We start from the raw sequence: 11,056 nt of genomic DNA, 5'->3' as shown, positions 1-11,056 counted from the left end.
CATTACGAGAATAGGATTTGACTGGAAATACTGCCTGAGCTTGCGCGAGGCCACTATTAGTGCAAACGCAATCTTTTCGATCCTTGGGTATCTGGACTCAGCTCCTTGGAAAGCTTAGCTGACGTAGTAAACCGGGAGTTGCTTCTTGCCTTCTTCTCTAATCAAAGCTGCACTTACTACCGAGGCTGACACTGCCAGGTATAAGTATAAGTTTTCTCCTTCTTTGGACGGACTTAGGAAAGGTGGGCTGTTCAGGTAGTGCTTCAGCTCTTGGAACGCTACCTCGCACTCGTCGGTCCAGTTAAAAGCCTGCTTCAAGGTTTTGAAAAGGGGGAGGCATTTGTCTGTAGCCCTAGAGACGAACTTGTTTAAGGCCGCTATCCTTCCTGTGAGTTTTTGAACGTCCTTGACGGTCTTGGGTGAGGCCATGTCGATGATAGCTTGCACTTTCTTTGGGTTTGCTTCTATTCCTCGCTGGGACACCACGAATCCCAGGAACTTCCCCGAGGCTACCCCGAAAACGCACTTACTTGGATTCAACCTCATCTGGTGCTTTTTGAGGGTTGCGAAAGTTTCTTTCAAGTCGTCCAGATGTGCAAGCTCTTCCTTGCTCTTGACGAGCATATCGTCCACGTATACTTCCATGTTTTTGTCAATCTGCTGGCTGAACATTTTGTTCACAAGCCTCTGATACGTAGCTCTAGCATTTTTTAACCCAAAAGGCATTACCTTGTAGCAGTAGAGTCCTTGACTCATGATGAAGGCGGTCTTCTCCTGGTCTTCTTCAGCCATTTTTATTTGGTTATACCCTGAGAAGGCGTCCATGAATGTCAGTAGCTTATGCCCGGCAGTGGAGTCCACGAGCTGGTCTATTCTTGGTAGAGGGAAGCTGTCTTTCAGGCATGCTTTGTTCAGATCGGTGAAGTCTACGCACATCCTCCATTTCCCGTTCGCTTTCTTGACCAGGACGACATTGGCGAGCCAGTCAGGGTAGTACACTTCCCGGATGAATCCAGCTGTCAAGAGTTTGTTAACCTCCTCTGCAACTGCTTGATCTCGTTCTGGAGCGAAGGTTCTCTATCGTTGCTGGACGGGCTTCCGTTCTGGGTCCACATTCAGCCTGTGCTGGATGACTTTTGGAGATATGCCCGGTATGTCCTCGTGACTCCATGCAAAGACATCTAGATTCTCTTTCAAGAACCTTATGAGTCTTGTTCTCATCTTGGGACTCAGCGTCGTCCCTATCTTGGTCGTCTTGTTCACGCTTCCTTCTACCAATTCCACTATTTCCAGGGCTTCTATCCCGTCTTCCTCTTTTTCTTCAATCGTCCATGTGTGGTTCTCCTTTCCAGCAAGGACAGCGTGATAGCATTCTCTTGCTAAGACCTGATTGCCTTTCACCTTACCAACGTCGTTGCCTGTTGGGAATTTCACCTTCAAGCAGTAGGTTGACGTCGTTGCCTTCCATTTGTTGAGTGTGGGCCTCCCAATGATAACATTGTAGGATGAGGGACAATCTACTACCAGGAAGTCTACTTGTTTGGTCAACTGTACTAGATAGGTCCCTGCTGTCACCGTCAACGTTACTATGCCCCTGGGGTAAACCCTGTCTCCACTGAAACTGATGAGTGGAGAGTCAAAAGGGCGCAGCCTTTTTGGGTCTAATCTCAGTTGTTGGAAGGCTAGGAAGTAGATGATGTCCGCGGAGCTTCCGTTATCAATGAGGATCCTTTTGGTATTGAACCCTTCTATATTCAACATTATAACCAGGGGATCATTGTGGGGCTGCTTCACTCCCATGGCGTCTCCTTCACTAAAAGACATATCCTCGTATGTTCGTCTGTGCTTGGATGGAGGCATGGCGTGAACGCTGTTCACCTGTCTATGGTATGCCTTTTTGAGCGATCTAAACAATCCTCCTGAGAATGGTCCCCCTGTGATCGTGTTTATCTCCCCGATCACCTTGCGTGGAGGATGGGACGTATGGTCGTCATCCTACGAGAAGGCTTCATGCTAGATTTTACTGTCGTCCCTGAACTTGCTATATTCTCCTTTCTTTACATATTTTTGTAATTTCCCTTTCCATATTAACTCTTCTATTTGCTCCTTCAGATCTCTGCAATCCTCGGTGAGGTGACCATAGTCTCTGTGGAACCGGCAATACTTGTTCTTGTCACGGACATTGGGTGACGAGTGTAATGGCCTGGGCCATTTAAGATAGTGCTCGTCCTTGATCTGCGTGAAAATCTTGTCAACAGGCATAACTAAGGGAGTAAATCTTACTGTCCGAGGATTTTTATCGTCCTTCCTCCTATTCCCATCATTGTTTCGACGGTCTGGTCGATCTCTCTTCTACCCTCTACGGTCGTCTTCCCTCTTGGCCTTATCTCCTGGCCTCTCGGTATCTTTTATGGTAGTTAGGGCATCTTCCGCATTCATGTACTTTTGTGCCTTCAGGATCATCTCTGCCATTGTCTTTGGGGGGTTCTTTGCCAGAGAGGCCACAAGGTCTCTAGATCTCAACCCTGCTTTGAAGGTCGTCAGCTGCACCTTGTCATCAGCTTCGTCTACCTCTAGAGTTTCCCAGGTGAATCGCTTGACATATGACCTCAGAGTCTCCTTTTCTCCTTGTCTTATGGTGAGCAAGTAGTCTACTGGCCTCCTTAGGCGTTGCCCCCCTATAAAGTGGCGTAAGAAGGCGCTACTCAGCTAGTTGAAGTTGTCTATGGACGAGTGTAGCAATTTAATAAACCATTCTCTTGCCGCTCCTTTGAGAGTTGTCGAGAAGGAACGGTACAGTATCTCGTCAGGTGGTTGTTGAAGTCCCAGAGTCGTCTTGAAGGTATTAAGGTGATCCTGGGGGTCATTTAGTCCGTCAAATGGTTCAAGCTGAGGTAAGCGAAATTTTGACGGCACAGGGCATTCGAGTACCGCAGTGGTGAAAGGTAAATCCGTAGCCCTTACCATTTTGTCCACGCTTCGGTCCGTCTTCTCCTTAATGGCGCTCCTCCGCTCGTCCATTTCCTTCCTCATTTCTCGAAAGAGGTCCGAGTTTTGTTCGTCCGGAGTAGTTGGCCTCTGAGGGGTTCCTCTCCGTTGACTATCCCCTTCTTCCTCCACATTACCCTTGGACCGGTTCTCTTCCTAGAGCCTGGTGAACCTGCTGGAGCCGTAGCTTCATTTCCTGGTTCTGTCTGGTAAGTTCTTCAATGGTGGCCGCAAGGGCCTGGACTTGCTGAGCCAAGGCTGCTGAATCTGAGTTGGGTTCCATCTGAATGTAGAGAGTTGACGAAAACTACGTTTCCAAATGTGAATTTGAGAAAATTGTCCCCACAGACGGCGCCAAACTGATGAGGTGCAAACCCGTCAGTTACAGTAGGCAGATGGAACTCCCTGTTAGCACCTGGTTCTCTCCAAGAAAGGTGGTCACCGGTGTGGTGCCTGCCACAACGTCTCCGATGCCAAAGTTAGAACAATCAAGCAATTCGCAAGACTAGAGAGTAAGAAGTATATTTTCAGAATCTTAGAATTCGTACCTCTTTCTGCAAATGTGAGGGCTTTATATATATGAGCCTGACTGCTAGACGTTGGAGTGTAAATGCTCCTATTTCATAACGCCTCTAACCCAATTATGGGGCCTTTATTAGACTCCAACGGTCTGCTCTGCTGGTTTTGTAACTGCCCAGATTACTTGTTGGCACCATTGAATGACTTTCCTTTCCTCGTCGTTGATGGCTTGCTCGTCATCAAGGGGTCACCTCGTCTCTACGTTGACCTCGTCAAGGTAACTTGTTCTCGTCAATCCCATCAATGTCTATATCTATTAAAAAAAACTGTAAAACTCAAATATATATATATATATATATATATCTATGATTTAAAAAATGTGCAACTCTTATACTAGGTGTATTTTAAACCTATATATGTTTGTAATTGTGATTATTTTTAATTATACCATATATACACACGAGTTATACATTAATAGAGTATGATTTTAGTAACAAATGATGGCCGAAGGAAATACAAAAAAATAGAAGTACCAAAACACAACATCAAATGTGAAAAAATCCTAGAGAAAAAGTTGTACTAGAGACACTCTACTTTTCAATTAACTAGGGGTTGTTTAGATTTTAAAAAATGCTTACTCATCACTCATTACTCAAATATCATCACTCATCACTCTATAACTCATCACTTATCATTAAAAATACCACAACTTTCTAAGGTGGCATGTTTGACACTTGTTTCCAACTTTGATAACTCAAAAAAATTTACTTTTTGTGGGACCCACGGATTGACTTAGTGCAACTTTTACTTCTTTTTTCTTTTCTTTTTTCCTTCAACCCCCAATACCCAAATTCGCCGAACCCAATTGCTCTCAAGCACCGTTCATCGCCTCCCTCTTCATCCATTCACCAAACCTAGCACCCAACGGAAAAAAAACCATCACCATGCAAACCACAAAACATCAAACCAATCCACCAACACCTTCAACACCACAACAAATTACACTATAAAGCTTAGAAAGAACTAAAAGATGGAAAACAAAGAAGAGAAAAGATCGTGAGAAGTGAAAAAAAAAAAAAAGGAACCCAAGCCTAGAAACCTAGTGAAAAGGAATGGGGAAAAAAAATGCAACCAAACCCAAAAACCCAGTGTGAAGAGGGGAAAAAAAAAAAAAAAAAAAAAAAAAGAACCCAAGCCTAGAAACCCAGTGAAAAGGAATGAAAAAAAAAAAATGCAACCAAACCTAGAAACCCAATGTGAAAAGGGGAAAAAAAAATGCCCAAGCCTGAAAAGGAATGGAAAAAAAAAAATTAACCAAAACCAGAAACCCAATGTGAAAAGGAAATAAAAGAAGCAAAAAAAAAAAAAAAAAAAAGAAAAAAGACAACGTGTGTTAGAGAGAGCAAAAAGTCTGACCGTGGGTCCTATGTATGTGTGTTTATTTACCAAAATGTCATGGAAACTCAGTTTTGATAACTTGAAAATATATAAAATGTGTTTTCAGTTTCCATAACTCATCACTCAAAAATCAGATAATTGAGTGATGGAAACAAAAACTAAAAACACATCTAAACAAACTACTCAGCCGTGGGACGCATCAATTTTGAGTTATGAGTGATGAAAATAGAATTATGGGTGATGAAAAACTACAAATCCAAACAGCTCCCTAGACACTTGTTGATAGCGTGACTATTCAAGTGCTAATCTAAGAAGCACGAACGTAGATATGAATACAAGTACAGGTACAACACAATAATTTCTGAAAAATTAAGATATAGGTATGGCAAGAATATGTATATTAATTAATTATTAAATATATTATAATTTATATATTTATATATGATTAAGCATTTATTTTGCATATAATATTATCCATTTATACACATATATATATATATATATATCTCAATTTAAAAGCAATAATGAATGATTCATCAAATAAAAGAGCAATAATGAATGTTTTTTTTATTAAAGTCTAAGAGTCTTTTATATTTATTTATTTAATAGAGATCTAAAATATTATTTCCTTTAATAATTTAAGCCCATGTCCGAAGTATATAAAAAGTTAAAAACTCATTATGTGAGTGTCATTTTAATATGTGAATTGAAAAAGAAAATATTAAGAGACGCGTGGATGAGAGAGAGGTAGTGGCTAATAGCTGGCCACTTAAAAGTAAAATTGTAAAGGAAGAGATAGTCAGCCTGTCAGCCACAAAGCTATTAAAAAAAAACAACAGATAAGTTTTGAAAACAAAAAAACGAGAGAGAAAGTTAAGAAAGATGAAGAAACACAGCGTGAGAGAAACTGAAAACACATAAAGAAGGCTGAAGACGGAGAATGGAGACGCAAGGTTAAAGATTCCCCCCCTTCTTTTTTCTTTCTTTTTTTTGGCATAAGTGGGGTCCTAGCCGTGTACAATAATTTATAATTAATAAATAAAAAAAAGTTGTGATACACGTGCAGCTGTGTCCCATGCGTATTCGACATGGGCAAAATTCCTTGTGTGCTTTCCAGGTGCTAATATACAAGCCCTTTTCCCTAGATTATATATGTATCCCAAATATTATCATCAAACTCAACTAACCTAAGCCTTCATCCCTACAAAGTAGAGGTCAACTTCATGGATCTTATTAACTAATTGAGCCTGGATATATATCTTTTTTCTCCTACCTAAGGCTCATATTTTTCATTAGCTCCCTTCTTACCATAAAATATATTATCTACAACCAACAAAATATAGATTGAGCTATTTGGTCACGAATGACTTTCATCTCCTCACAATGTCTACTCTTCACATTTTCCTAACTGCTACTATCTACTTCAACGACATTGCTTCCCAATTCACCTGAGTTACAATGTAAGATACCATTAGCAACTATAATATTTATTTGGATTAAGGGTATCTAAGCATCAACCAAACAATATTTCCTAAACAAAAACATAATAACACGTGAGATATGCATGAACAATATCCACTCATAGGTTTTAAAACACTGGTGTTGGTCTTTTTTTGTTATTATTTATTATTATTATTTTTAATTAGAGCCTATTGTGGTGCTTCAAGGTATAGCCCAAATAGATCCATGCCAGCGCTTTCGAGAGCTATAGCAGCGTTTTTGAAGCGCCGGGATATACACTTTTTTTTTTTTGGGGTAGCGCATCAAGATTTAAAAACTTGTTTGAATCTAACATTTGCAAAAATGATAATTAGTTCATGAAGTGCATATAGTTCATAGATATGAATCCATGACTTGAAATGGACACTTTGCTCCCTACATACATACAATATGATAAGAATGTGAAGATAAATTGTTGTGTGCACTGCATATTATTAGCAGAATGAAGAAAGTTATCACAGAACAAGTTTTATTTTTGTCATTCTTTTGGATAGCTTTGTGTGTCTTCACTAAAGCATATTATATTGATGAATAAATGTTTTAATAACAATTACATAAACACACCAAAAAAAAATCACGAGAATTGGGAATATTCAGAACTGAGTAATTAAAGAAAAAATAATGCTTATCTTATTGTGACACACAACATAAATTAGATTAGCAAGTAATATCTTATTATTCTGACAGACACAAACACTGACACAGACAAACAAATCTTTGTCGGTGTCAATAACTAATAAACTGACACACATCCACACTCAAAGACATTGTCTATAACAACCTTTCCTTTCAGTATCAATGTCTCAAACTTTCCTTTACGGATTTTAATATTGATTATTCCCATGATCTCCTTTCATTTTTAATTCTTTACCCTATATTATATTAGTTAATTAATTAATTAGCATTTCTTTCTTTTTTCATGGTCATAATCATGGGATCTCAACAAAACCCAGCCTAGATTAGTCAAGCATCTACTACTATTAATTAATTCCTATAAAAAAGAAAAAAACTATTTTCACTGGATTTTTTGCACCTACTATTTTCACCCAAAATTATTTGAGAACTGTTGTATTCACAATATTTTTACAATATCACTACAAATTTTAGGTGATAGGTTGTTACGGATTTTTAATCTAAATCTACTACTAAATTACTTTTTTAAACTCATTAGATACAACATCATTTTTAGGTGATAAGTTGTTACTTTTTTAAACTCATTAGATACAACATCATTTTTAGATACTTTTTTAGGTGATAGGTTGTTATGAACATATCATTTTTCAAATTATTGGGTAAATTACATATTTGGTCCCTATTCTTTACATTATATTTCAATTTAGTCTCTAACTTTTCAACTGTGTCAATTTGGTCTCTAACCTTTCAATGGTGTGTCAATTTAGTCTCTGCCGTTATCTCTTGAATGGAAAAGTCTGACGTGTCAAACAGCCTAAATAAAAAATAAATAAAATAAAAAAAACAATTTGCCAAATCAACCACCACCGGACTAACATATCAGTTTTTTTTTTTTTTTTTAAAAAAACCCAAATCAAATCTTTTTAATTTGATTCAGAATTTTGATTATATCATTAAACAAGGACAGTCACAGTCCCATGTAAAACACTCTCCCTAAAATCCAAAATCTCTTCTCCTCCCTTTCAGCGGCGCCTTCTCCTTCCTTCCGGCGGCGCCTTCTCTATTCCAGTGGCTTCAGGTTCTCTCTCTCTCTCTCTCTCTCTCTCTCTCTCTCTGTGTAATCCAAACAACAATAAAACATTCACAAACCCCTGACTCTTCCTCCACAATTCCCTATACCCATTTCTCTACTCCATAGTTTCATCACAAAGTTGTCCTTCATGGTATAAAATATCTATTCAATCTGTTGGGTATTGAGAAAAAACAAAAAAAGTTTGATTACGTTCTTTGAAAGTGGTAGTTTTGTATTGTGTTGTTTTCATTGTTATTGCTTGAGTGTTTGATTTGTTAACAGTATTTGATTTGTTCATTGAATAAATTTTCTGGCTTTTCAATGTTTACACTCTAGCGGCATAATATCACATGTACTTCTTAATTTATTTTGGTATGTTTCAAAAATACCACACATTAATAAAATTATGAAATATAATTAATGTTGATTTTTTTTTTTTTTGCAAGAATGGATCAATTTTCTGTGGAAGTTCATCATGGTGAGAAACTTCTGAACAATCCAATTAGGTATGAGGGGTTTGCTATAAATTATTTTGATGGCTATGATCGTGATTGTTGGTCTACCCAAGAATTGAGAAATATGGTTGAAGAGTTGGGGTATATGAGTTATGGTATGTTGTGGTATAGGATGCCTATGGTGAGCTTGGAGGATGGTGGGCTTAGGCTTGTAACTATTGACAATGATGATTTGGCTATGGGAATGGCAGATGCTTTTTAAGGCCATAAGGTGATAGAGTTGTATGTAGAGCATTGTGTGGATGTGCCTAACATAATTGATGATGTGGGAAATTTCACTTAATCTGTTGCAGCTAGTGGTGGGGTTGGTTGTGATGCATCTTTTGATGATGTGTTTAAGGGATATGATTGTGATATGGATGAGGGTGTTGATATAAACATTTCTGACAATTCTGAAGAGTCAAGTGATAGTGATGATGATGCTTTTGACAAGTTGGTGATGGGGCCAGTTGATTTGGGCTAGGCAAGCAAAGAACAAGATAGTAACATGGTGACGAGGTCAAATGCCAAGATCGTAACTGGTCTTAGTGACAATGACCAACCTTATGAATCTAAGGTACTCTACTTGTAATGGGTTCACAATCTTCCTATTGGTCCCCAATCCCTTCATTATATCAGTAAAACTTCGTGCTGTCCACTATCCAGATAATTTGTTACAAACCTATTCAATTCTTCAGCAGTGAGAAGATAAGTTCAGCATATATTACTTTGCAGTACATAACAGGTTTAAAAAGTTATATATAAGGGAGAGTTCCAATCAGACAAAGCCTTCTTGTGGTACATGAGACATAATTGTTGGATGTGAAAAGTTTGTTGTCATTATCATGGTCATTATGATTACAATCAGTAAACTTCTTCATCCCACTATACAATTGTCCCACTTTATGAGATTGAATCTGATTCCTGAAATTCGAAATGGTTTAGTCCTTTCTTTATGCAACAAAATGATTCATTCTGATTGTGACACATGTTTTATACAACAAAATCATTATGCACTTAAGGGGAAAAATCCAATGAATTCATATTAAGAACAATAATTTATTCAAACAATTGGGTATCAAGAAAATTTTATTTAAACGAAGAAAAGTTCAAACACATCGGTACACAAAACAAGATAAAAAAGAGAATACAACAAATCAAATCTATCTACAAAAGACCAAGAGGCCTCCTCTAATGCCAACTTTCTTTGCTCTGCTACAATAACAGGTAGGATTTACAAATCTTCAAAAAAGAGCAGTAGCTTTACATAACTTCTTATTTTTGTTGACAGGTAGCTTTGCATAACTTGTTAAGATCACTATTGCATTCCTTCCCTAGTTACTTTTTCTCATATAGCTTCAGAACAAAAATACTTCACTCCAACTAGTCAAAAGGATGACTACTTAAATCCAAAGCTCCTTAAGGCTAAATAAAGCTTCTCTCACAGCAAGCAGAATGATCGTTGTTTTATGAGATAAGTCTAGCTAAAGTCATAGCTGAGTAAAGAGGTCTGTCATTTCTTGCCTTACACAAAATACCACCTCTGTCTTCCTTTGTTGCTCCTATATCCACGAGTATAGAATTGCTTGAAAATCTGGAAAAAAAAAAAGTGTCATAAAAAGACCTTTAATGACATTAAATTAAAGCAAAAGCAGATGAGTAGTTTTAAACAAAATTATGGCTGCACTACTACTTCCAATTTACCTATCATGGAAGATATTGTGCTCTTACACACTGGTACTATCCTCCATATATATGTTGTCATTGATCAAAGACTAATAATAGCTAAGGTTCTTAGCTAGAAAATTTCAAACAGCATTCCAAAGTATTAAAGAAAATCAAGAAATAAACACAGTTATAACAAGAACAAATTGTTCCCAATATATTGCTCTTAAAATACTAGCACAAGGAAAATTAAGAATGAATATATCCTTAATAAGTGAGGGTTGTTTAGAATCAGAGGGTTACCTTAAGAGTTTCACAAAAAAAAAATCAAATTGGAGAACTAGATATGGTGTACGAAATTGGGGCTCTCTATCTGCTTGTACCCAAAAATCAGTACAACTAAAAGGTAACGTTAAAGGTGAACGAAAAGGAAAACAAAAACATAAATTTGCCTGAAACTACACCAAAAGTCAATACCAGCTCAAACCGAACCTTCGCTTTTTGGTACGTTCCAAACAGACAAGAGATAAAGACCTACGAGGAAGATAATACCGAAAGAGAGAGATATTACCAGTAGATCGGCAACTCCACTGTAGTGCTTCACCTTTCTCTCTAGAGGACCAAATGTGAAGCAATCGTGATTGTGAGTTAGGGATTTTTGTTGTTTATTGAGGAAAGGGATTTTTCGTTGTTGATAGACGTGAGTTAGGGATTCACTTTTTTTTTTTTTTTTTCTAATTTAAAATTATGTTGACATGTTAGTCCAACTGGTAATTGATGTGGCAAC

Source organism: Quercus lobata, chromosome 11, assembly GCF_001633185.2.
Source record: "Quercus lobata isolate SW786 chromosome 11, ValleyOak3.0 Primary Assembly, whole genome shotgun sequence".
In the NCBI taxonomy this organism is placed as follows: domain Eukaryota; kingdom Viridiplantae; phylum Streptophyta; class Magnoliopsida; order Fagales; family Fagaceae; genus Quercus; species Quercus lobata.
This window is presented reverse-complemented; position numbering follows the sequence as displayed.